General features: G+C 32.4%; 1 long non-coding RNA gene across 1 annotated transcript; it reads right to left on the reverse strand.

Annotated features, from left to right (window-relative positions):
• Positions 1–2585: 2585 nt before the first annotated feature.
• Positions 2586–4184, reverse strand: LOC133180068 (uncharacterized). Its single transcript, XR_009720267.1, has 3 exons — positions 4052–4184; positions 3592–3672; positions 2586–2834 (listed from the first exon to the last, which is right to left on the reverse strand). It is a non-coding gene; the product is annotated as an uncharacterized LOC133180068 (long non-coding RNA).
• Between the last annotated feature and the right edge of the window lie 4257 nt (positions 4185–8441).

Below are 8441 nucleotides of genomic sequence, written 5' to 3' on the forward strand. Positions count from 1 at the left end.
TTTCAGATTTGTATTAATGGTCTACCTAAGATTTTCAAATAATATTCTGTTTAATAATAAAATACATTTTTCACTGTGAAAAAATTACTTGATCCGCTTCTCATTGCACATAAAATGCGTCAAACTTTACCATGATGACGTCATGTCGACAAGTGCATTGCGATCAGTGACTCGTTTATATCTTGCTGTGTGGGATTTAGCTAGCGACAAAAATGAATGCAGTGGTAAGTTTTGATGTAGTTCATGACTCGTATGCAGTTTAGATTCGCAAATTATTTCATTTTCTGTTATTGTGAGGAATTGCTATATTTGTGTGATGTCACAGTAAACTTTTCCCGTATAAATTAGGCCCCGCCCCCTTTATGCAGCCTTAACAGAGCTGCGAACTTAACAACTTGATAAAATTTATGAATTATACAAGACCCCACAACTTAATATACAAGACTGAATGGATGAATAATGAATGGAATCAATATTTTGCATATCCTACAAGACCAATTAATATTCGTCTTTCCCCTTGTCAAAATTTATGGGGCTTGCATGGACACAGGTTCATATTTTCTAGAATTTTCAGTATAAAATCATGACTTATATGCTGCTAGCCTTAGAGCATTTCATACCAAAATATTACATAAGAGTATTTAGAAACATCTTTTACCAGGAAATCATTAAAACTACAAAAAAGGTACCAAGTCACTTAAATAGTATTTTATGGATCTGTTTAAAATTTGTTAACATTGTCAGTCAAAATTTAATTGAAATTTAATAACCAAATATTAAATGAATGATAGGCTAAGCCAGTACAGCCTAATAAAACATCAAAATACTCATGATTATATTTTTTAAAATTACTTTGACATTGTACAGTTAATAATAATACATTGCAACCATCTGTCATATTTGTGAGACATGACAATCTGCAATTTGTTTATTTAGATTTACAAATAAATGAACTACTCAACTGATTAAGGTAGAGATTGACAGGTTGTCAACAAAAAAACTAACCATTGAAATTTTCTGAATTTTATATATGTTTGTGTTGAGTCTTTGTTCTAAATCTTATTAAAAATTCAAGTTAGGTAATCGGGCTAGTTTAAGAGAAATTTGATAATTTTGATATAGCCTTCAGCACCCACTGAAGAGCTGAAAAAGCAGGGTAAAATAATATAAGAAGAAGATATGAAAAGGGCTATAAAATTTTTATTGATATATCAATTATTATTTGTCTTATATGAATTCAAACATCTGTCTATATGAATTAATATTTGACATCAATCTTAAAATTATCAAGCATTGTAAGTGAAAAACAGAATTACATTCACCAAGATGCATGGTCAAATTACGTTAAAATATTGCCTATTCATTGCTCAAAGACTCACACTTCTGCTTCCACTGTGAAAAAATTACCCATCAAATTTCTTTTTTTATTGCATATTATAGTTAGTCAATAAGTATCTTAAATTTCAGGAAAAAATCATACTACATAATGGGGTTTAATTTCAACCTGTCACAAGTTTATTATCTTACACCTTACCCTACCCCCTTCCTTTACAAAGGATGCACTTTTGAAGAATATGGTGACTAAGAGAGATTATCAAAGAATTCATCAAAATATTTCACAGAAAATGAGTAAATTCTTTGTAATATTCTTCTAAATTACATTTTATATCACAAAAGCAAATATTTATACATGTACATCCTATAGCTAGACACATGTTGCCCTGGTTGACCTTTTTGCACTTACATTCAAAAAGATATGAACTTTGAAATTCCTTTATATCGTTAAAATCGACTTTGATAGATTTATTATACATATGATTCTTGGATGAATTATCAATGACAATATCTTTTGACCAATTCTGTGCACAAATAAACTGGTCTTTTAATCTCCCTTTGACAACATTAGTATTAATTTCACTTTCCTTCAACAATTCCTTTTTCATTCCAAATACATGTATAAGAAAACCCAGTGATTATGAAGTTTTGTAAACAGAATCAATCCACAGTATGTTATTCTTGTTTTAAAGATATTCAAATAAAAGCATGAGTTATGTGTTTCACTGTTTAATGAAGACTGCCTGGTCATCAGTAGTCAGATATTAATACACTAAAGCATCAAATGGTAAAAAGTGCGGGGAAATAGAGTGATTCGGTTATCATTACATACATACAAAAATAGTGTAATAATTTACATAAGAACAAATAATCTATTAAAGGTAATAATTTGTAACTTTAAAGTATAGATTTTACACACAGGTTCATAAAAGTTAGAGGAATCCAACCATAAACTGTATATGATGGTGTACAACTTTTAAACTCAGGATGTAGTTCAACAAAATAAAGTGAATACATTCAATAATATCTAAGTTTTTCTTGATGTCCAAACTCCTCAAGTAATTTCAAGAAAATCGGAATGTCATTTGATACAACATTATGACCTGCAACTAGAAAAGGATGGTTTGATTTAAGAAAATCTAAGAAATATAACAATGCTTGATGAATGTTGATGCTACATGTACATGTATTACTATTAAGATTCATTTGGAAAATAAGATAAACTTGTTATTTTGCTAGCTGTAGCTTTTTGGCTTATTGGCTGACGAAGATCAATGTAAACATGTATGAATCTTTAATTGCCATCATATGCAGCTAGTTGTGTCATGTTTAAGGAACCAGACAATTCTGTTGATTCTATGTCAATACAACAAAGGTGTTATTTTCAGAAGGAGCTCCAATGAGCGGAATTCATTCTGTATATTCAGATTTTGAAGCACATATCTAATGGGTTGGATACGTCTGTTCCTCTTTACTGTATCCTTCTGATAGTTCTTTTTCTGAAATGAATAAATTATTTTAATATTTAAAGAACTAAAATTCATGTATTACTTCTTTCTTACACTGCAAACATGGTATGACTATGTTTGTATTATGAATATAAAACATTTCTGTCAGATTATACTGTAGCAATACATTTTTTATATATGTATTCATCAAATTGTCATGAATCGTTTAATCAAATACATGTATAGTCGGAAATTGTTTGGATCAATGAAGTGTCTAAATAAAAAAAACTTGGTATATATAGATAAAGATTAAATATTTTAATTTCTCAATGTAGGTCACACTCTAAGGCGAAGATCATGGGGTTAAAAAAAGAAATAAACATGTGAAATACAAAGACCCAGCACTAATTGTTCAAGAGTTAAGGCCAAAGGATAAAGTTTTTGTGGGAAAAAAATACATGTACCTGTCCATGACACATTTTCAATGCGAAACAATACATATAGCAACTAGCAACATACTGTATGTGTACTTAAAAAAGCAGGCTTCATATTTTAGTGGCTTTGGTGCAGACAACAATGCGCTAATTCATGAATACTGCTAAGAAATCATTTATAAATACAATATACAGCAGGGACATATATAGCGCGAATTCATGATTTTGCCAACAATTCCACACCCAGTAATTGCGCAAAATTTTAAATACGCCAATTTATGTACACGTACAGTAACTATTATATGTAGAATTAAAATACATTTTTTACATCATTCTTATTCCATGGTTTTTAATCCAGTTTTGTTCCTAATTACCTTATTGACATAATTCCAATATTCTTTTGTAACACTGCAGATGACACTTGATTAGCCAAGGATCATGTATGTCCATAAGATCTGTAACATGAAGAAAAGAGGATAAAAATAAAGTAGATAACTTGATCTACATGTATTTAAAAGATATTGTAGAATTTATTAACAATTCTGATTTAATTCGTAAATTTAATTTTTGTAAATTTAGATATGATAATGTGAAGAAGTCAGTACATGTATTGTTAAAAAACCATGTCTCTTATAAGTTTTTTAACAATACTGACCTCTTCAGATTATCATACCAATTCTTTGGTGTTTTAGTTGAAACAATCACATTCAAATTAGAAAACATCTTTACATTTTATAATTTTTAGTTATTCAGTTTTTAATTCAATTTACAATGTTTTTTTTTGTATGTCTACACACAAGCATTTACCGGTACATGTATTTAAGTCAATAGAACACCTGGCTAGTGATGCAGGGGTCCCAGGTTAGATTCTCAGTCCAGCCATACATTTTCCTCCTTTCCTGTCACACATGTATGCTACTTTATGTACAGTTACTGTAGCAGATCTGTCTTGAATTTTCCTGAAATATGTATATGAACTTTGAAAAATTATTGACTTGAGAAAATGCTTCTACATGACTGTATACAATAGTTTGTACATTATGGTGTGTAACTTAAAAATATAAGGACTAAAAATTTGAAATTTAATAGAATTATAATAATATAAAACACCTCCTTTTTACCCCCCCCCTCCTTATCAGAAAAATTTCTGGATTTTCCCTGATACATGTGCAAGTGTAAATTGAAAGGAAAAAATAAGAGAGGAAACAAATTAAGCTTTAAATACAAACCAATGGCTACTTTGGAGTTAATGTCAAAAGAACCCTTGATATTCCTCTTTCCAGATGACACTTGATTTGAATGCCACATTATTTCTGTAGAGAATGCTGAATACACTGCCTTAGCCTAGTCCATATCTTGCTTCACCTGTTGTATTTAATATTTCTTTTAGTATTTATGAAATCTGTTTATAATCAGGGCTCTTTTGAGCATACAACAAATACATAGTTACATAAATTTATTACATGTGCATAAATATTACATAAACTTGCATAATTATTTACAAAAAAATTTGAATACAGCACCATTGAAACTGTAATTCATCATCTATGTATATGGATCATAAGTTAACAAGTAAAATACTTAATATGCAATGTTAAGTATTAAACAGGTCCAGTACAATCAGTACATAAATTAGCTGCATAGGTAGAATTACCTACAGGCGGCTACTGTAACTTTATTTAGCTACTTCGGGTAGCTTTATTTAGCTATTTCAATGCAACTCTTTACAAATTTGTTTTTTATTTCAAAAAGACAAAAGATCTAGAATCGCAAGTTAATGTCCACTATTATTTATACAAGAGATTAATATTTAAAAAGCGATCTAAAGCAGAGAAAGTTTACACATTTCTGCATTTGAACGCTTTAAGCAAAATATGGATTTATATTGTTTGAGTAACTTTACACAACCTCGTGTGCATTTAGGCACAGAAAAGTATGATTACTTCACATTGTGCTAAATAATTACCAATCCAGCCTTTATCATGTTCACCAGAAATATCTGGTCTTGTTATTTCATTCAAGAAGTAATAATCTGGTCATAAAATAAGTTTGACTTTGTAGCTAAATAAAACTACTTTAGGTAGGTAAATAAACCTATGTAGGTAATTCAAGCTACGTAGATAAATCTAGTGTCAGATTGTACCAGACCTGTACGTTAAACAAACATGCACCATAGCCGTAAATATTCACCTGATGTATCTGAAACGGACACTGCAAACAAATAATTTGTTCTGCAAAAAATTTACTTCTTCCATCATACCAATTAACATCTGCAGGGTTATGGTCTTTAATGTCTGTATTAAACATATCAGGCACAGAAACACGTACCGGGACCCACGTGGTGCTGCAGTGGACAAGGAGTAGTTTCACCATAATTATGTTCATAGTCGGTTTCAATCTCACTTCCATTTCGATTTTTATTAAGGTGCTTCAATTTTGAGGACCGTGAAGATTTAATATGTATGGAAACTTTGTCTTTTAAACGAGGAAATTTTCTCGACTGCTTTGTCGGCCATCTTGTAGCATAGACAATAATGTGTAAATGAGGACTATTATTTGGCGGCGTTGCGGAATCCGGAAAAACAGCACGTGCTAATATGCGAATTCTATCAATCACGTGATTGCTATCGGTCTCTACCTTAAGGTGAAAATTTTTAAGGGTTATCAGATATGCAAATTATACAATGTTATGTTTCAGATTTTCAAAATTCATTGGCCTTTCTGGCAAACACCGACAGAAAATCAAAATATTTAAACATTGCAAGTCTGACCGACTCAATATGGAAAAAAAACCCAGAAAACTTTAATTCAATTGTTGGGGTTAGGATGTAGACTTGAATTGATCGCCTAATTATAATGTGTGAAATATTCATGTTACAGGAAAAAAATACCCTTTTATCTACTCTGCACTAGATGAGAAATTAATTGAAGAGTGACAGTAAAGATCTTGTTTTACTTGGTTATCCGTACGTTGTGAATTTCATACCCAGTAAACGTCGCTAGTTTAGTTATGCATCAATGCACATGGGTACAGCCCACTAATTGTTTTCCCACAGGCGGCAATGTTAACGTTTCTTCACATAGCAACGTCCCTAATTTTCGTTCAGCATTGAGTGACCCCTCAAATCAAAGCACATCGAGTTATCTTTCCTTGGTTTAAATCTCCAGGTGGCATGTCAGATTCATTTTCCGGCAAAATGCGTCTGTCTGCGTTAACTTCTGAAAATGAAAGTAGGGGAATTCAAGACTTCTCACTGGTGTTATAATACATCAAATAAATCTGCTGATCTTCTTGATAAATTACATCTGCCAAGATTTTTTGTAAGGAAACATTCTCCTTATCAACAAGTATGAGGCTCAGTTTAGTACATTATCACAGTTTTTTTTATTCAGGTCTGCAAATTAAGGAACTTGTAATTTTTTCTGCACTACTTTCTTCTCCTACTGACTCTAAAAATAATTAGAGGTATGTACCCACATGACACCTGTGAAACTGGTAAAAATTGACAAATATACATCTTCTTTAGTCAACTAAGTAAAACGACTGTTTAATAAAATAAATTCTTGGTTTATAAAAATGAAATATTCTCTCCTTAATTTCTTGGGTATTATTCAACTTTTTTTTTTTGGGGGGGGGGGGGGGAGGGGGGTATTGATCTGGACTGGCCACTGAACCAGGTCAAAAGTAGATCTAATCTATTCAAACAATGTGATCATCATTGCTTGGGCATGTTGAAAGATTGTTTTTTAAGGGGGTGGGTGGGTTATGATAAATTCTTATGTACAAGAAATATTCCTGGAGGGAAAAATCTATACAACTTATAAAAAAGAAAAAAAAAACCCACCATCATTGTTTAAAATGTTTTAATTTGTAGGACTAACAGAATTTCTATTGTTGGAAGCATTCACAGTTATAAGTCATAGTGTCTGATAACATTTTTGATTTTTGGAGTGTCTATCATTTGCAGTGATGACTTAGATTTTTCCCCGAAATAATTATGGATACCCGCATGGCCCCATAGTACGTCAACCAAACACGGGTAACGTCAACATCTAGATGGAAAGTATATAAGATCCTTATATGGGAGCATTAAATTTTTGTTTTCAAATTCTTAAATTAAAAGCCCATGCACATAATTCAATACAGTTGGTTGACAGGTATAAAATAATAAAATGAAGGTAAACTTGATCTGGAAGTAATTTTTGGGAACGAAACTGTCGTGTACACTTTCAATAAAAATGGACCTAAGGAAAAGAACAGATAGTTTAAGGATTTTTATTTTCTTTAATTTTACTACGAGTTTATTCTGCATATTCTAAAAAATAATTGTGTTTACCAGTCATAACAATTAAAAATGACGTCATCTATACATAGTTGGAAAGGTGCGGGTTGCATGAAGTTTGAGGACGATTTTAGCAGGGTACGGACGAATTTATGGTATACGACGATATTTTTTCCCAACCCTAACTAGACCTGATTGTAGGCCCCGTAACGTCGTGAACCCTTCTACAGCTGTTCCAGGTAGGATAAAATGTATCTATTCGTCAGCATTACTCGTCTGTTACTGGCGTTGCTCTTCAAACAAACACTCCGCAAAGCATCACATGGAAAATTGTAAAGAATTTACAAACAAATAAAATTTAAACATACCTTATAGCGAACCCCTTATTATGCTTGTTCAAGTTGTTGATTGCGCTTCCCCGCTATTTGTGAATCTTTGTTAGTTAAACGCTTGATACATCTATTATACGTCTCTCAATAACCTAAGAGTTTGAATGATCAAGACGTCTTTGGACTCATCATAGTCAAAGGGATGTAACTCGTTTTTTGTTTGTTTGTTGTTTAACGTCCCTCTCGAGAATTTTTCACTCATATGGAGACGCCACCACTTGCCGGTGGAGAGCTGCAAATTTTGTCCTATACTCGGCACTTACGGCCATTGAGCAGTGAGGGATCTTTTTCGTGCCAGCACCTACTGCGACACGGGACCTCGGTTTATACGGTCTCATCCGAAGGACCGGTCTCCACGTCCCACAGTGGGATTCGAACCCGCGACGTAAGGATCAACTCCTTACTCCGCGACTGTAGAGCAGACGCTCTAACCACTGCGCCACGCGGGCGACGATGTAACTCGTAAAGAACTATAAAAATTTCGATTTAAAACCGTGCTGTGCAAAGTGGTCGAGGTTTATCGAGATGGTGATTTAGCGGAGGTTAGTGGTG

This window comes from Saccostrea echinata, unplaced genomic scaffold (assembly GCF_033153115.1).
Source record: "Saccostrea echinata isolate AGI-Se365-2 ecotype Australia unplaced genomic scaffold, CSIRO_AGI_Sech_v1 ptg000005l, whole genome shotgun sequence".
NCBI classification, from domain to species: Eukaryota; Metazoa; Mollusca; class Bivalvia; order Ostreida; family Ostreidae; genus Saccostrea; species Saccostrea echinata.